Raw genomic sequence first — 20,280 nt, forward strand, 5'->3', positions numbered from 1 at the left:
CCACCCCATGGAAGCACTTTGCGCCATGGGCGTTCCAGGATTTTTTCCAAGGAGGGGGCAATGTTGCTTCCATGGGGGGAGGCAAGGCGTGCCAACCCCCACACCTCTTTTCCTGGAGACGAACGCTGCGGACTGTGCGGGCGTTCAGAAGATCATATTAGATGACATCTGAGAAGAATCATGACAACCTATGAATAAAGAGAGCACAATTTTCACAACTGACCTTCGGGGGGGCATGGCCCACCTCCCGCAACGCCCATGCACGGGAATTCTCATTACCAAATTGTACACTGTGACATGGTTGAGAAGGGTACGCGGCATGGTATGACTGTAGATGACAAAATAATTACCTAGAGTCGATTATTGGAACGTATGGGTCTGGTTAATGGCTTTTAAAGGGGCACTAAATTTCAAGAATTTCTCCTCGCAGAATGAAAGATTCCGTTGCCTTGACACCGACACTGAAGGAACGGGATTGAAGGAACGGGAACGGGATTGTCGTTCGTGCGTAGGAAGCCGCAGTTTTTAGGCTTTCCCCTCTACTCCTCTCCTCAAGAGGTGCGACACGGCGGCGCGGATAGGGTGTCCAATCGTCGCGGGAAATCGTTTGCGGCCACCAATGGGAGGACGGCTCGCATTATCTTGAGAAGGAGAGAAGAGGGAAAGTGCAAACTGGCAGTTTCCTTAACGCTACGACGCAACGGACGAACCCCGTTCCTTTGGTGTTGCTGTAAAGATAACGACAAGGTAACGCGAGGAGAAATTTTTGCCCCTTTGCGACCCCCCTCGCAGGATATAAAGGAAGTTGGAATAAATTGCTCCGTACATTCTTTATGTTGTCTTCGGCGATCGAAAACCTGCTAGCGTAGCATCAGTTGCATTTCATTCGCAGTGGCGAAGTGCAGCGGAGAAAATGAATCGATTTGTTCTCAGCTGTGCCCACTTTGGAACGCACCCTGAAGCGGACGGGAACGAAGGCAGCGTGATTCCTCAAAGGCAAGGCGCGTGCTGACCCACGAAATCGAATTAGAGGGATCAGTGCGACGACAATTGGATTTCCTTGAGGTGTATAGGTCAGATCAATGGAAGCGAACTGGCGAGTGCCACAAGGGCGTGCTTTTTGCTTGCGGCACCTTTTCTTCACTATTCCCAACAGAGACCAGCGGGCATGGCTGAGTGGGTTAGAGCGTCCGCTCGTTGCTGGTAGGCCAAGGTCGTGTTGAACACTGTGGTGGGTTCGAATACTACCACCTGATACGCTGTCTGGGGTTTTCCAGGCAGACTTTCCAGACAAATGTCGGTACTATCCTCTCGGTACTGTCCTCTTGCCCAGGACGCATACTAACCTACTAATACCCCCTGTCTCCCACACCTTCTTGCTGTCCTCTGCATCTGTCCAGGTGTATATATGCCGCACATACTCATAGTTGCTTCGCAGCGCTAACACGGAATTAAAAAAAGACGTTTTAGATCAAGTATCTTGGGTGTGATAGAAACGTATACACATAGCTCAGGGGACTCATGAATGGGACAGGTTGGTTCGTCAGTAGCCCTACTACAAGGAAAAAATACGACGCTAAAAAATTCTCAGCGATTGTCTATTAAAACTTGCTCGACTACAAACAGCTTCAGAGAGTGATCGGCGTTTTGTTTTAGCACCAAAAGTTTGGTGCATCGAGCCGCAAGAATGTGGACATGAGACTCCAGTTTTCAATATTTTGGACCTCTCTGTCGTCTCTGGAAGTTTATTTTTTTGTTTCTTTTCTGTTTTTTGTTTTGCGAGGAGCAACATATGTTAGCAGAAAGGACTGCATAACGCAACCAGTTTTTGCCGCATGACGATCTTTCGCGTCCCCTTACACCAGCTCGTGAGAACAGCAACCCAGACGGATTGCTCTTCCTGCCTGCACCTTGGAGGTTAAACGCCATGCCGGCTTCAACGACTTGTAACGCAAGACTAGCATCATTTAAGAGGGCTCCATTTTTGGCAGCATAAAGTGTCTTTGTGCATAATGCATGATATTACATTGTAATGTGACAGAAATGCAATGACCTTGTATGCTTCATTTTGTCATTAAGGGACAGCTGCAGCGGTATAGCAAATGTGTAGGATTTTTTTATATTGAATACACAGGTGCTCGGTATGAAAAAAAAAAAAAATCTGTTAGACTCGTAGTTCATGCTTGGACTACGAAGACTGATCAAAAAGTATTCAGGATGAATTTTAAAAAAGTACAATAGTTGCAAATTTGGAATGTAGTCACCATCGAGGTAGTCGCCTTCGGAAATCACACACTTAGCCGAATGCTCTTTCTAGTGTTCAAAATACTTTTTGAAGTCGTGTTCGGAAACAGCAAAGAGGTGCCTCGTCGCAGTCGTTTGGATCTCCAGAACACCCTGACTTTTTTTATTCCAACTGTATTTCGATTTTCCGAAAAAGAAGAAAAAAAAAAATTGAGAAAAGGGATTCGGCCCCGTGACTAAAAAACCGTTAAAAAATCATGATAGAGACTTCAAATATGAGTTCCGAAATGTTTCTCACAGTGGAAACAACGCTGGACTAAATGTGCTGTTTCCGAAGGGGAGTAGCTCGACCGTGAATAAGATCCAAATTTGTAAATATCACACTTTTTAAAATATAAATAAATTCCGAATATTATTTAATCAGCCCTCGTATAACATTTATGTATATGACTCGCTGTATGGCAATATAAATCGTGACTAGCATTTAGAAATCCAGTACCCTGTCTCCTTTAAAAGCGGTTGCCTGTAGTGTATGACAGCACTTCAGAATTCCCGGTCATCCGAATTTGGTTCACGAAAGTAGCACAACGTGACCCCACTTTGAACTACCCCTTATTTTTTCTTTCTCTCTCCTTTCCCGTCCGTGCTCCCTTTCCTCCCACGCTTCCATCTCGCACTACTTGGTTAATTATTCTAACAGATAATGCTCTCTCTAAATCTCTCTCTCTCTTCTCGAGGAACAGACACTTGTTGGAACAGACACACACTTGGCTATCTTTGTCGATAATGAATAGCTTCGGTATCAGTATGACGCTAGGGAAGGGATACCGATACTATGTATGATCCTCATACGTTCAGTTTGCAATAAGTACAACACAAAATTATATTATTCCATCGAATAAAATTTATAGCTGAGACCGTTGTCACATCCACGAGCACCACCTTTTACAGGCAGACGGTCGCACGAAAACCTTTGTGTCGCTGAATTTAGCGTGCTTGCAGAAACTCGTCTGGCCACCTTCTATCACTGTCCAGAAACGGCGAAAAAACGTGCGTGCGTTTTCAACCACGTTCTCTACAAATAATTTGTTGCTTTTCTACGTTCAACTGAATGTAGCGTCAGATTCCTTTGTCAAACCTGTGGTACGTGTTTTTCTTTTCCGCCGGAAACCCCGTACTACATGTCACAGAACGGTCTCCGTAGTGCACAGCGGATGAGGTTCTGATCAATATCGGAAACGCACACTATCGTGTCACCGACTTTTTGGACGCCTCGAAATAACGATCAATGGTGGGCCTTGGAAAAAAAGAAAAAAATAGGGAAGGGAAATGTATAGTTTGCTTGCAGCGGTGAAATCTATATAGACTCACTTCAGTGCGTGACGTCATAGCTATGCGGCGGCGCCGCTGTCCTGTTTGGTGGGCAAAAATCGCGCGATCATCGAGTCACGGTGTGTTCTCGGTCGATAAAGGCATGCCACAAAGCGGTGTAGCTATTGCGTGTGCTACGCGGTACAGAAACGGCAAATACGCCGTACACACCATGCGGTTTCCTACTCCCTTTTGCCCACCAGCGACGTCTGCTACATGCGCATGCGCAGGTGCACCCTCTTGTTTACAACTGAAGTGGGTCTGTTGGGAAAGGCGGTTACCCTTGCCGGTTTCAGTACAGAGACAAGAATTACCAGCGGCATGGTCCAGCGGGTTAAGGCGTTGGTGATAGACAAGGTCGTGCTGAAGACTGAGAGGCGGTGGGTTCGAATCCTACCACCGGCTGTGCTGTCTGAGGTTTTCCCTGGGTTTTCCGAAGACTTTCCAGACGAGTGTCGGCACAGTTCCCTCTGAAGTTGGCACAGGACGCATACTAACCCCCACTCCTTCCTGCTGTCCTCTCTCCATCTGTCCACATCTGTACACCGCTCATGGCCACAGTTGCTTCGCGGCGCTAACACGGAATAAAAAAGAATAATGTGAGGAAATATTACAGAACTTACGGGTTTCGGCGAAAAGTACCCTCATCAATCATCACTGAGTGCCCAAGGTAAAACTTTCATCATTGCATCTATGCATATTTTCATGGCATATCCATACTTCCAACTCCATATACTTTAACGGGACGGTCGCATCTGTTTGCAGTCGATTTCGAAACTACAGTACGTGTCATTCCTGGGACGCTGACTACGGTATGGAAAATCCCACGCGGAAGAGTGGCGTAGTTTGACTATGGAGTAAATAGCAAGAGCAGACGACGGATGTTGAGCGTATTCCGGAATTCCCTCTCCGGAAAAAGGAGAAAACGTCACTCCCTTCGAACCAATCAGGGCGCAACCTTGAGGAAAAGAATGCCGCGGCCGTGCGGGCGTCTCATATGGCGAATTCGGATGGTCATTTCGTCGCAACTTCTTTATTTTATTTTCCAGATCCCGTGCGGTCATGTTCACTTGGTCAAAGCGCAGCAATATCTCTCATGTTCGTGTGGTGCTTTCGGAGCGCCAGGTGCCAGCTATAGCACTTTTTTCGTCCGGTTTCGGTACAACCGGGCAGCAGGTTGCCCAACTATATCCGCACTGCGAGGGTCGCAAGGGCCCGTATTGGACCGCACGTCGACGTTCACGTGGGTTAGCAGACGACGAAATCCGAAGACGAGCGACCGCGATGCCCCTAGCGTGATTCAAGCTAGTAAAACCGCTGCATTCCCGGCATTCATGTTCGGGTGGCAAGGGTCAAGTGATCCATCGCACGCACCAGACTAGCAATTTCGGAGTGCTAGGCCGTGTTGTCACGAAAGGACCACTCGAATTCGCCAATAGAGTGACGGGGTGTCTGGACGGCGCCTTTCCTCCTCTGAGCGCAGCACTCTCTCTCACTCCTCCGCTTAGGGAGTGACGTCACGCTGCGGAAGCTTCTGCGGACGCGGAAGCAGGCCTGGTCTTTAAAATTCGTTATTTAATACCTAAGCACTTTTCGGACGAAAAAAATAGGCGGGTAGATTGTCGGCCGATGCCGAACATACTGGTATCGGTTTCATAAATGGGCTTACGGATGCTGAACAGGTATCACCTGAACAAGTCAGCGCATGGGGAAACGGTAGAAAAACTGGCGATCTCTTTGCTGATGCGACGAAACGTATTGCGACAGCATTGCTGCTGATTCCTTGGACTGCTACGGATTTACGCAGGTAGTTTAAAATAATGGAAACGCTTCACTTAGTACAGACGCCTACTCAGCTCCAACCTTCTTAACGTCGTCGGCGAACCACAAACGACCACGTACTGAACACGGTGTTCCAAATCGATCGCCCGCGAATCCGCGTTGATACTGAAGCTCCGCTCCCACATACGACATTCGTTGTGCAGCAACATGTTTTGCGAATCCTTCGTCCCCATCTCTTCTTGTACACTCTTAGAAATTAACTTCACCGCAAAGCACACTCCTAGCAGCCATCATCTCGAATGATATCGTAGGCTAGGAGCGTGCTATGCGGTGAAGTTCGTTTTTAAGAGTGTAGGCAGGCTGGCAACGAAGCAAGACTTCAATCTCGCTGCACGGGATAATCTCTTGTACGCTTTCCTCGCCGCGCCTAGCAGTACCCTAGCCAGAAAAATATTTCTGGAGGGGTTCTATTGGGGATCAAATGCAGTACCAAGGACACTACCAGATTAGATGTTGGTCAATCTATCAACCAATTATTATAAAAATAAAAATACAAATACATACTAAAATTTGCTCGAAGTACGTCGTCTCCAACGAGTCTTTTCGTGACATATGGTAAGTGTACGAGCAACATTCTGAAGCATGCGGGTGCACTACATTGTGACTCGGAGGCGTCATGCGCACGCCAATAAGCCAATCACAGACGTCTCTATATTTGTGGGCGGAGTTTACATGTACGAGTTAACTTGCCCCGAAGTATAATTGATGTATTCAGTAGTAAAAGGTTATCGGTTAGCGCTTGCTTAGAAGAGGGCGGGTTTCTATTTCCTGCAGTGCGTGCGTGGGGAGGACCTCGATATTCCCGGTTGTGAAATCTGAGATCTCGAAATTCACGTTTTCGAAACAAGGAAAATCAAGGAATGGATGCTCTTTTGCCTCATAAGATCATAAGCCGTGTTTTAAAACGCGCCATCACTATTGCACGTGAGACGAATAACATCCGAAAATATCCACGTATGCACACTGGAGGTTTGACGTTGTACGCACAACGAAATGGTAACCCGTAAAACCACATACAGGACCTATACAGTCGACGTCAAAATTACATCATGTCGACAAGAGGTCGAGACGAAACTTGTTGTCATTACTTCTTCTATACGCGAATCGGCCTTCGCATTACGCGTTGTCCGAGTAAGGGATTGAGGCACATCGAGTTGGCATAGAAAGTACGACTGATAAACCGAGCACTGCCATCACGTCACAGTTTCAATACTTCCAGTGCCCGCCCGTCCATTACAAAGCCTCACGTGTCCCTTTCCTCAATTCCCGAAAATCGCAGTCAGACTTCATTCCCGATCAATTATTTTCTATCCAGGCGACATTACATAAAGCACTGAAACTGCAAGGCATTGTGAACACTAGACGCGCGGAGAGAATTACTTTGCAGGTTGCTTTTACGCCGACGCGGCATTTAAGAAGATAAAAAATAATAAACTGAGAAGGAACGAAACAACAAATGGCAGAGACACATGGTAGCTGAAACAAACGTCACGGATTCGCTGCGGAGCTCCAGCGGATTTGGAGACGATGATATAGATTATTGTTGATTGTGGATCATTGTTCATGATAAAAGTTGCCCTGATAAGCGCAGTGCATCGTCGCTGCTGTGCATGCTACGCAGGATGCCCTACGTGACATGGTCCGAGACTTAAAAAAAGCCAATACACCGCACACGCGAATGAGGGAAGCTGCCCAAGCAGCACATTGCACTGAAAGTCGAGTGCAATAGGGGTGGACGGGTAGGTGAAAGGCCTTGAATAGACTCGTGAAACTACGCAACATTGATAAGACGTATACCGCCCGCCCCTATTGCACTCGACTTTCAGTACATTGTGCTGCTTGGGTGTGTATTCTTCGCAGTCGTCTTGCGCAAGTAAGGATATTTCTTGTGTTGCACCTAATGAGGTAATTCACTAGATTGATTGTGTAACTATGACGATTTAAATGTTAATTTTCGAGTCAGGGTGTCAATCCGAAGTTGTGCGTCTTCAAGAATCAATGATCGAATTGTTCGGGTGTACCTCGAAATAAATTAAGTGATCGAAATCCCCGCTGCAAAATAAACTACAGGAAATAAACGTTATTTAACTATAAAATGCACAGTCGTGCGCGGGAAACTGCCAACAGTGAACTTAGGCTAACCTGGACAGAGAAATGCAAACACCGAACTTGGACTCACCTAATAATAAACTAACCAACAAGGTGGTCCGTCGTGTCCCCGCTAAGCCCAACGACCGCTAAAATTTGGCTTTCGTTCGCTAAAACGACTTGGACAGACATCGAGAACCCGTGAATTTGGGTGGTTAAATAGTGATACCGTGTTTTTAAACACGGCATATGCCATCTTACGAAGCAATCGAGCATTCTCCTTGACTTTCCCTTGTTTCGAGAACGGAATTTTCAGATCGGGGACTTCGTAAACCGGGAATATCGAGGTTCACTCTTATATACCTCTCACGTTAGGACGGCGGGCTTGTTGTAATATGTTACACGATTAGATGGAGCGTGCGACACTACAGGAACTACAGGAACGGAAACTACAGGACACGAATGAAACGAGAAACACAAGAGAACTACAATTTGTTTGCGCCGTCTTCGTTTAGATAGTGTCACCGTTTCCCACGCTCCACAATTAGTGAGTTTTACTGCATCGTACGCTATTGCTTTTGCGTACGTTTGGGATAGCGTGGTGGGTCTGCGCACTGCACGAAGCTCTCTTTATGTTTTGCGCGGGCGCAGAACCACCAACGCTATTCCTTACGTACGCAAGGGCAATAGCGTACGTAACAGATAACGTTGGTGGTTCTGCGCACTGCGCGAAGCTCTCTTTCTGTTATGGGCGTGCGCCCATCAACGATATCCCTTACGTACGCAAAGGCGATAGCGTACGATGTACTAAAACTCTCTATTAATTCCCTGTTGCGTGTACTTCTTTTAGGGAGAAGTAAAAAGAAAAAAAGGAGAAACAGGAAGAATAATTTCCACGCCACTGGTCCGCCTGCGTGCCCCGATCGCAAGAGTATACGAAGCTTAGCCAGAGTATACGAAGCGAAGAGTTTACGAAGAGGCCCAGAGCGGGACGAAGTGAGACGCTGCATGCTTTTCACGTCATTAAACGTCACGATTCGCATGTTGCGAAAAGTGGTTGCTCAGTCGCCGCCGATCCGTTTCCCCCAAGCACTCAACAAATTGCGAGCGTGGGCGCCAGACTGAAAAAAAAGAAACAAAGAAAAAAAAAAGAGATGGAAAGAAGCAAAGTTGCACTTTTTGCGCGATTACGTAAACGCTGCAAACAAAACGCCGGGCATCTCTACGCTGGTTGGTACTCATCACGGTCTGACGGCTTGTCGTCCAGAGTAGGTTTCTTGAGTGTGTAGTGTGCCATCCTTTGCGTCTGTCGTGTTCGCGTAAGCGAGGGCACGCTACAGAGCAATAGCTCGTTTCAGTTAGTCGTTTTCACAAAAACGGTTTGCGAACGGTTCTCCCGCTGTCCAACCAAATGATTCCATTAGTAGTAGTACAGGCGTCGCCACCCTTAACCGTAGCGCGGGAGCGCGTGGCCTGCTTGCATGCCAGCGCGGCCTTGTGTCGATGATGGGGCGAGCTGGAGTGGAGATTCTGGGGCCCTGGTGCACAAGCGCCCCCTCTCGACGGGGACACGGTTAGCACGCACGGATCACCTACTCAGTTAGCTATCTACAGACACTTCAGCGATAAGAAAATCAGTATACGAGCAAAAATATCAGTGTTCCTTTGGCGTATTTGCATCCACACAAGCACGTTACCAAATCTTTCCTCAGCTCCATGGAAAAAAAAAAAAAAAGATCTCTGTGATAACACATATCATAGTGAACAGAACGCTCATAGCAAACATGGGTGAGCCTCCACTGTTTGCATATGTCTCAAACTTATTTCAGAATATTGTGCCCCTCAAGCTCGCCCTTCCGCAAACCGGCATTTAGATAAAGCGTGGTAGATAACGCACACGCGCGGTTATTGTTCCTGTTTTGCGAGAGCGTAAGGTGATACTATACAACAGGTGATCCATTCGTACCATGCCGATTACCCTGAGCTCAGCCGATCGAGAGTAGGCGGTTGTGTACCATGGTCTTAGAGCCACCACCGCAGCATCGACGCAAGGCGGCGCTGGCATGCAAGCAGGCCACGCGCTCCAGCGCTACGGTTAAGGGTGTCGACGCCTGTACATAAGCTGGATGGGCTGGCTCAGCTCATGTACTACTACTACTACTACTATTGCTACTACTACTACTATTACTACTACTACTCGAATCATCTGGTCAGACAGCGAAAAAACCGTTCGCAAACCGTTTGAGTGAAAACGATTAACTGAAACTAGCTGCTGCTAATGTCATCGCTAGCGCCATTCTGAGTCGCTCCTTTTCTCATTAGGGAGTTTTAATGAATCGTTTTCACTCAAACGGTTCGCGAACGGTTTTGCCACGACCCAATCGTATGGTTACGTTTTGATTCATTTCGCCTTCTCATTGGTCATCTGCGAAATCGTTCGCGAACCGTTTGAGAAAAACCGATTCACTAAAACTCGCTATTAGCCAGTTTTGGTGAATTGCTTTCTCGGAAACGGTTCGCGAACAGTTTTGCCTCGAACCAATCAGATAATTACGTTCTGAGTCGCTTCCTCTCCTCATTGGTCATCCGCGAAACCGTTCGCGAACCGTTTCAGGAAAAACGATTCACTAAAACTAGCTGCTGCTAATGTCATCGCTAGCGCCATTCTGAGTCGCTCCTTTTCTCATTAGGGAGTTTTAATGAATCGTTTTCACTCAAACGGTTCGCGAACGGTTTTGCTACGAACCAATCAGATGATTACGCTCTGAGTCACTTCCCCTCCTCATTGGTCATCCGCGAAACCGTTCGCGAACCGTTTGAGGAAAAACGATTCACTAAAACTCGCTATTAGCCAGTTTTGGTGAATTGCTTTCTCGGAAACGGTTCGCGAACAGTTTTGCCTCGAACCAATCAGATAATTACGTTCTGAGTCGCTTCCTCTCCTCATTGGTCATCCGCGAAACCGTTCGCGAACCGTTTCAGGAAAAACGATTCACTAAAACTCGCTATTAGCCAGTTTTAGTGAATTGTTTTCTCTCAAACGGTTCGCGAACAGTTTTCCCATGAACCAATCACATGATTACACTCTGAGTCACTTCCCCTCCTCATTGGTCATCCGCGAAGCCGTTCGTCAACTGTTTGTGGAAACAGTTCCCTTAGCAGTCGGCCCAGGACGCACATTCCCCAAGGCGTCAGTCGTGACGTTGCCCACCTCTGTGAGGCCGACAACGGCAAGCCCTCTCGCCATCACCACCACCGTTTGTGGAAAAATGATCAATTAAAACTCGTTAGTGGCGCGGGTTACAAACCGTTTTAGTTCTATCCGCAACCCAGGATGCCATGTGGATATATCCGCGCGGACCTGCAGACATAACACAGTGGACCACCTCACATGATGATGAGGATGGGAACATTGCGCCCACCTCTAGGTATATCTTCTCCGTTTATAACTAAGCTGGAAAATGACGAAGGAATCCGGACCATTGTTGAAGTCGTAAATAATTTCAGCCGCTACATGCAACCTCGACGCCACCATTTCTGCGATGAACCAACGATAGTCGATGAAAGGGCACCAGCAGTCTTTTCAACAAGCTGCCATTCGTTAATTAAAGTACGTAACTGGGGTTCAAGGTTCGTCCTTTCACGTTTCACTGCCTCAGCTAACACTTCGTTACAATTTAAGTGCATTCTTTTTCGATTTTATTTATTTTATTACTTTCTTACACTCTCATTGTTGCAGACGTCGTCTGCCAACACAACAAATTTCCCTCGACGGACGTTAACGAAGAGTGAAATGCCGACTTAGTTTATTAGACCTGCTTGGGAGCAGAACGATACAGGAAGGAATGCGGTCGTTAATCTGGTTTATTGCACGTGAATTGTTCAACACGAGAGCTGGGAATGCTCTTATACTGCATTTCGGCAAGGACGGTCTTTCAAGTGCACGTGAAAGAGACAGGAAAGTCCATATACGAGCGCGAGTCGTTCGTCACAAAATGAAGTGAACATTGTCAACGCCATGCGCCTATAGATACACAAGGACTACTTAATGCCTTCTCTCACTTCTTCAATACGTGGATATACAGGGTGTATCAAAAAGAGTCATCCGATTTCAAAAGGCTATATCGTTTACACGCATGGACATAGAACCTTACTGTAAATTCTAAGACACATATCTGAATAGATAGTTTGACTTATGGTTTTCACAAATGTTCAGTAATGGACGTCGCCGCAAAACACGCTAGACAGTCATATGGGGAACGGCTAGCTCTCGTCTGACACGACTAGTGGCCTTCTTTGGGATACGTAGAAAACTCTGCCGGATGTGCTCAACGTCTTCGTCAGACACACAGGGGCGGCTAGCTGTTGATTTCCCCTTACAAAAACGACCCGTCTCTTGGAACTGTGTGCGCAAACGTTGAATGCTCTGAACAGTAGGAGGTGCTGTAAAGCCGTACTGTCGACGAAAATCACGCTGCACTGTTGCAACGGACTGACACTTGTTGAAACGGAGAACACAGAATGGTTTCTGTAGCTTTGTTGCCATGTCGATCGACGCATTGCTGGCGACCAAATGAAACTCTACAACCGCGCCGCAATTCGTTGCAGGCGATCGTCTGCATTGTCCGCTAGAAGTTCGTTACAGACGACCTTCTGCACAGTGCATCGTCTGCTAGACGTTCGTTCGCAGACGATCGTTTGTATCACGTTGGGAAACTTAGTATTCCGACATGTATTTTAAAATTTACTGCCAGGTTCTATGTTCATGCGTGTAAAAGGTATAACCTTTTGAAATTGGAAGGTTCTGGTGGTGGCGGTGGAACTGCTGAAAGAGTTCGCCGTCGTCGGACTCACAGAGAAGGGCAACTTCACGACTAACGGGCGATGTGCGCCCTGGGCGGACTTCTAACGGAACTGTGCCGACAGATGTCTGACAGAGTCTGAGAAAAACACAGGAAAAACCCCAGACAGCACAGCCGGCACCGGGATTCGAAACTGGGTACCTCCCAGTCTGGCGGTGGTGATGGTGGTTGCGGGCAACAGAGGTGGGCAACGTCACGACTGACGCCCTAGAGAATGTGCGTCCTGGGTCAACTTTTAAGGGAACTGTGGCGACATATGTCTGAAAGCGTCTGAGGAAAACCCAGTACCCCAGACAGCACAGCCGGCACCAGGGTCGACCTCCCAGTCTGGTGGTGGTGGTGCTGGTGAAAGGGCTCGCCGTGACCTCCCAGTCTCGACGTGACGTGGTCAGCACGCTAACCAATCGCCGCCGCCGATTTCAAACCAGGCTTTCTGTGGCTACCAGTGGCTATCCATGCGGCTGGTGGCGGCTATAGTCTCTGTAGCCATAACCGCTGAAAGCACGTTTATTTAGGTGGCGTTTGGCGTTGTGCATTACGTCAACATTTACCCAGCGCAGTCAATATGTGTTTGCGCTTGGGTTTATGATTTGCGGGTATACGGGATTGTTGTAGAATAGAGCGTCGTAGAACATCGTATGACAAACGACGAACAACGTATGACACCTTACTATGAGGTAAGCCTTAGCCTACCGAGAAGGAATAGGCTATGTAGAGAGCTGGCCAAAAGGAACTGGCCGGTGGGCGGAAGAGGGCGAGTTCACTCGTTTAGAGGGGTGAAGGGTAGACAAGGGCGTTGGTTGCGAGCGACACATCGCGTTAGCATCGGTATCGCCTGAGTGTGCTCGCGAAGTGGTTTAGATTAGTGTCGCTATCGGCACACTCCTCCTCCTTATAATTTAGCCCTCACCTCCCTCACAATGTATCTGTTTACAGGGCTAAACGGAGGACGTTGTGCTTAACATCTGGTGTTACTGATGTGCTGTACTCTGCAGAAACTATTCAGCACTTCCAAATGAAGCTGTGACACGTGCAGCACCGTCAGAAATGGTAAGTTGCTCACATTTTTTCATTGGATACCATGGGTTTATATTGATCCAGTACGAGCTAGTGTAATTGTGTACGACGTATCGCTTCAGAAGTAAAATGTATTTAATATGGGTACGAGTCTCCGTGCAGAAGGCTTCCAGGCACCGAAGATCTTTCCTTCTATGCATGCCCTTACCGAGCACGATCCGTGTCTCATATACATTGTGTAGAGAGTGTGCAAAACTGCACTTAATATGTAGGTTGATTATGATGGATATGTCATCATACTTTCATCGGGTCGAATGGGATGCTTAGGCTGCTGCAACAGAGGTGACAAGCTCGAAAACACGAGTTACAAGTTATTAAAAAAAAAAAAACATACGCAATACGAAGCAAAAAGAAAAGAAAAGAAACAATCGCTTGTCAGTGTTCAAGGACGTCCTGGACTGGTTGCTGTTGTCGTGCCTCCTTTGCGGTAATACCTGACACGCACACAAGGATCCATGAAAGATGAAAGCCACTGAAAAGGTTAGCCAGCTGTAGGACTCGAACCCACATCTTCTTCCCCCAGTTCATAGCCGCCACCGAATTCCTTCTCGATTTTATCGCCGCGCTCATCTAATCCAATTCAACATTCCTTTACTAGCGGCAGCGGCCAAACGAGGAAATATGCACCACTATATGTGGAGCCATGGCTGCCGAATACACGACCACAGAAACGAGAAACCAGTAACAACTATACCCCTTCCAAATGCAAGAAAACGAAGGTCCTCTTGCAAGAGACAAATGCTGGGATCGCGACATAGAGAAAAGCGCATCTTTTATATCCGTTGCGTAGAGCATCCCACTACATAAAAGGAAGGAAGGAAGAAGAAGAAGAAAAAACAAAGAAAAGAGAACAAGAAAGCACACAAATGCAATGTGGTAGTTTATTGTCTCCGGGTTCGAGGACGCAGGGGGGGAGACAATGTGATGCCAAAGCATTCTTTCGGAAACATAAAAGAGGCTGCAGAAAGGACTGTGACCGTTCCTGTATACTGCTATAATATTTATAACGAGGATTAAAAGTTTTATTGCAAATTTCCGCGGATGCTCCCCGCGAATGTTTCGTCGAAGCAATTCGTGGGGTTTCCAGGGAATTGTGCGGGCATTACGTTTTGTGGAAAAAAAGAAAAAAAAAAGAAAAAGTAAATACGTGGAAGTCTGAGATGTACCTATGTGGGATTCCCTCAGAGGGAGAGCCTTCAGAGATTACGCTTTCTCGTTTCTGCATATAGCTTGTAGTAGGCTTTCATATATTTTGTATAGCTGCAACGAGAGAAGTCACGTTTATATTCGTTAGAGAAGATCAAAAGAGGGAGCGAAGAAACCGTAATATTATGGTGAAGTTAAAGGGGCGAATACGATGGGCGTCCTACACACTCCCCACGCCTCGAAAGGGTGGAAACTCATTGCCAATTATGATCTCGACTGTCTCACTAGCAAAGTGTGGGCTGGAGTGTCTGTATAGAGTCATCAAGTAGGGAGCAGAGTGGCAACACTGAGCCACGCCGGCGAGCGAGACCGCCATCTTGTGTCAGACAAGGCTGCGTGGCCTAGCAATGGGATGCCAATCTCCCTCTTCTTTGCCGGGGAACAGCGTGCAGTCGAACTAGCTCGCAACTGTGGAAACCGAGTTTTGGATGGAGGGGACTCAACATGGCCGGCGCGTTCTTGGAAAAAGAAACCACGTGACACGATCGGCCCAATCGCTCTTCTTCGGGCGCAATCGGACCCGCTTTTCTCACAGTGATGGCATCCAATGTATTGCTCCGTAGACGAAAGCTTCTTGGGCGCACGCAATGCATCCCGGACAGGTCCTGGTCGCACGTCACAGCAAACGTAAAGGCACACGTGACCTTAAGGATGGCGGCGCCCGTGATCGACGGGCAAATCGTTTGTAAACAATGCGGTTGTTGTTTCTGCGCAATGTTTTGGATGTCTTTCGATCACGGTAAATGTTTTTATCCGATAATCTCGCAATAAAACGCGCAGTTTTGCACACAAGGCCTCGTATATAGTGTTGACGACTCCCAAAGATGTGATGACGACCGCGCGTTAAGACCCACTTAGCCGATGCAATGTACTTAAACTAAGGAGGAATGGGCTACCATGTTGCGGAAGAAGCACCGCATAGTTCACGCTGGCAAAATACGTTCATCTCTTGGCGTTATGACGACGGAAGTATGTCGGTAAGCGGTAAAACGACATGTAAACAAAGTCACATGGCCGCAAAATGACGTTTTCTATGACGTGCGACCAGGACAAGATGGCAGTTTTACAAGAAGCAGCCGCTTGAGGGTAGTTGTAACAATGGTGGGTTTGTGTCACCCCTGTGGCTTTTCTTCTCCCGCAAGTGGGAACCTTACGGGGCGTCTGGGCGATGCCTTTCTCCTCTGAGAGCCGCCCCTCTCACTCCTCGGGTTAGTGGTGAGTGACGCCGGACCGCCGAAGCCCCTGCAGCTGCGGAAGCGGCGCTGATCTTTAAAATGCATTCATGTAGTATCTAAGCACCTTTCGGACGAAAAAATTTGCCAAGTGGATGATCGGCCGATGCCGAACATAGTGGTATCGGTTTCATAGATGGGTTTTCGGATGCGACCGTCGTTTAAAGACTCTGTAAGCAGCAGCTACAACACCACCAACTACTACTACATGAATGACGACGGGACGTCTGCAAGCAAAATCTAAATGCCGTCAATGGAGAATACGCGCTCCCACGAATTTTCGAAGGAACCCGCGAAACTCCATAGTTTCGGATTCTCCAAGAGTACATGACGTCACGATGAGTGTTATCTGTCTCTCTTCTAGAAGATCGCAGGGGTGGCACAAGGTTTTTTTGAGCGCTTTCAAGCGTCTCCCTTGTGGCAAAATCGCCATCTTGCCCTGGCCCCGCGCCACGGGAAAACGTCATCTTGAGGTCACGTGACTTTGTTTATGTTCCGTTTTCGCGCTTGCCGACATTTCCTTGTCAGCATAAAACCATTACCTGAGCTTATTTTGCTGGTGTAAGTTGCACGGTGCTTCTTACTCGACGTAGTTGTTTGTTCTTGCGAATTCTCAGTGCATCACATCGGCTGAGTGAACCCTGGCACTGGCGTCGTTATCACATCGTTGTGCCGACGACTGGGAGGTGGTGGGTTCGAATCCTACCACCGGCTGTGCTGTCTGAGAGTTTCCCTGGGTTTTCCCAAGTCATTCCAGGCGAACGTCCGCACAGTTCCCCACCGAAGTTGGCCCGGGACGCATACTAACCCCCGCTCTCCCTCATTCCTTCCTGCTGCCCTCTCTCCACCTGTCCACGTCTGTACGCCGCTCATAGCCACAGTTGCTTCGCGGCGCTAATATGAAAAAAGAAACACCGTTCTGGATAGTTTATATACGAGGTCACATCCATCGTTGAATAAGAAATAAACAATTCAATTGTCGAGTTCAAATAACCCAAGGAAAAGGTGCTGACGCCAGGGATCGAACCTGGGTCTTCTGATTTCCGGTCAGATATGCTACTGCTACCATCGCGATCACCAGAAAGATCACCAGATCACCAGAACTCATCACGATCACCAGAATCCAGGTTGAATTGAAACCAGAAGGAAACCAGAAGACCCACGTTCGATTCCTTGGCGTCAGCACACTTTTCCTCGAATGCACCTCTCCCTGTTTGTAAACAAATGACGTCATAGTGTTCTTCAGCGCCACCAATCTGGTAGAGTTGAACAACGCTCGAAGCGAGGGGCGAACAAGGTCGCGCACGAAAGCCGCGGTCTTCAGGTGATTACGATGGTCCCTGAAAGCGACGCGACCTTCGGTCCTACTTTTCTTTCAACAAGTGCGCATTCGTGAAACCCAGCCCTCCCCTTCCAATTTGTTTCGGTTTCAGTTTGTCTACCAACGTCATGATAACGTTTCTCCGGTATAGGTCTATTACTTGAATTCGTTAACTTCTGAGCGTTCGAGGCTTCCGTGTTTGTGTCGTCTATATTTGTGGCCTGCCACGGCCAGATCTCGCCGTTTAAATTGAATCGAATTGATAAATTAGGTAGGATTCTGAGGACGCGGAATTCAGGGAGAATTGGTTCACCATATTATGTATTCCGTGAAAACATCTGTAGTTCTTCTGAGCCGTGATTTAGAGAGCAGTCGTTTTTTTTTAACTGTCCCTCCGTGACAGGCATCATTATTCTCTTCTAATTTATGTATTTTACATCATACACATTTTGATGTCGGGATCATTTAATTGGCGCTATTCTTGAAAGCTCGATGCACCTTTTCTAAATGTTGGTTTGATATACAGCGACGAAATTTGACAAACGCTTAGTGAGTGTCCTGTTGAAAAAATAAAAACAAAAAAGAAGGAAAGTGCGGCAGAGCGAATTTGCTGACAAGTAATTTTCTCGTGAGTTATGAACACGTGAGTACTCGGCATTAGTGGATGCGTGGAATGCTGCATCATAATGTCTAGTGTAAATTCGACCTGCTGTGCTCCTTTTTATGCTGGCTCAAAGAGCGTACCGTGCAAGTTGCATGAAAATTCGCTGAGAAGGTACAAAAAACAAAAACAGAAAAGAAACGCATAGACACGCACACGCACGTATACATAAAAATACACACAAACAAGCACAAACACAAACAAACACACCACAAAACAAAAGAAAGAAAAACAAAAACAAACAAACAAAGAGAGAGAGAGAGGAGCACCATTTTGTCATCCAAACAAAGTTCGGCATTCCATGCAAAGCTCGGCATTCCATGCAAAGCTTTGACGTCAACCCGCATCGACTACTCTCGATTTCTGTGAAGTGCAGAATACCTTCTTTGTACACCTTGTAGATATTTGCTTGCAGTGTGTGATCTGCAGAAGCTCCACGTCGAACAGCCGGGTACCTCATTGCGCCGAGATTGACTCAACGCCATTCGGACTGTTGGAGTTCGAGTTAGACGGACTAAACATAATACGGAGAGGTTGAACTTGTCACCTGACAAGTTCTGCTACTCCGAGAAAAAGCTACGAAAAACAACAACAAGGAAAGAGAGATGACTAGGCTAGGCTGTACGGCGTACTGTTTACGGGCACATGACCGTCAGTGGATCGCGGCACACAGGACCCAGGGCGTCATGTACAGATGAGTTAGTACTGAGCATCAAGAGAACAACTTGAGATGAAGCCTACGAGAGCCCTGAATGCGGCGTCTCTCTGGTTGGCGTCCCACGTCCCCAAGACCTTCTCTATGGAGAAAGCTCTGTTGTCCAGACGAGTTAGTGCGGCCCGCAATGTCTTGCGTTGGAACTGATGTCTTCTGCACTCCATAAAAATATGTTCAGTATTTTCTTCCATCCTACACACTGGGTAATCCGGGGAACCCGTCTTGCCTACCATATGCAGGAAATGCCGGCCATACGGGACGTTCAGGCGTGCACGATGTAGAAATGTTTCGATACTTCTGGCAGTCGAGGGAGGGATGCTGAATTTTAGTTCCCGGTCCTTTCTTCTGAGAAGAGATGACCCACCATTACCTTGCAGCCATTTGCGTTTGCACATGTCGTCTGTCATGGACCTTAGTAGAAGTTTGATGTCCGACCCTGTATACATCACGACGTATTTGGTGGAAGCCAGGTGTGCAATTTCAGCTAGCTCGTCTGCAGGTTCGTTACCGCGGATGCCAATGTGCCCCGGGATCCATTGGAAGATAACGTCATGTCCCAGGTCCGTACATCTCTTGTATTTCGTTAGGATCTCCTTCACCGTTGAAGCTGTCCAACTGTTCCCCAAGAATGCCAACATGGCCTCCAGAACCAGCTTTTGAGCCGCTGTAGACAATCCAGTGCGCAGGTCGCGCGTGCGTGGCTATGTATCTCACGGCAAGGTGTATAGCTACCAGTTCCGCTGTCGTGGAAGAGGTTCTATGAGATAACCGCACTATGTCCTCCTTGGAGTTCTGCGGTACCACGTATGCCGCTGCAGATCCGGATTTCGTCGTGGAGCCATCGGTGAACATAGCAATTCTTGGTTGGTTGTTCTCCAACATGGACAGGCAGTATTGTTTCAGGGCCGAAGGCGGCAGATTTGACTTTTGGTGATGTACACCTGGCACCGTGGTGTAGATGCGAGGACAGCCAAGCGACCATGGAGGATGTAAGATCGTACACGGAGAAGGCCTCTTAGGCAGAGTCTTGCGGTATGGGGAAACGGCCTCGGAGAAAGAAGAGTTTCTATGGTGCACTCTCCGTACCAGAGGATGTCTGTGGTGTTGCGTGCGCAGTCGGATGTAGTGCCGCAGAGTCTCTTGCGTCCTCAATACATCCACCGGTGGTCCTCCGGCCTCCACTGTAGAGAGTGTGTTGGAAGAAGCAACGGGTACACCTAGGCAGACTTTGAGACTTCTTGCCAGGACGCTCTGGAGCGTCGTCTCCGACGTCTCGCTAATGCCATGCAGGACCGGTAGATGATATGCCATCACCTTCCGAATAAGTGCTTTATGAGCAGTTATGAGGGACGATGTCGACATTCCCCAGCTGGGACCTGCGAAATGACGCAGGATGTTGGTACGCACGACGACTCTGTCCTTCAAGCACTTAACGTGAGCAGCCCATGATAGCTGACGGTCGATGACAACTCCTAGGAAACGGTGATGTGGCACTCTCTGAATCGGCTGATCGGTGAGCTTCAGTTGGAAGTTCGCCATCTTCTTCCTAGTGAAAGGCAAATACACAGTTTCTCGGGGGATATGTCCATACCCCTTTCAGTCAAGAATGTGTGTGTGCAATCAAGGGCTGCCTGAAGCCGCCGCTGCAAGGCTCGCAACTG

This window comes from Ornithodoros turicata, chromosome 7, assembly GCF_037126465.1.
Source record: "Ornithodoros turicata isolate Travis chromosome 7, ASM3712646v1, whole genome shotgun sequence".
NCBI lineage: Eukaryota > Metazoa > Arthropoda > Arachnida > Ixodida > Argasidae > Ornithodoros > Ornithodoros turicata.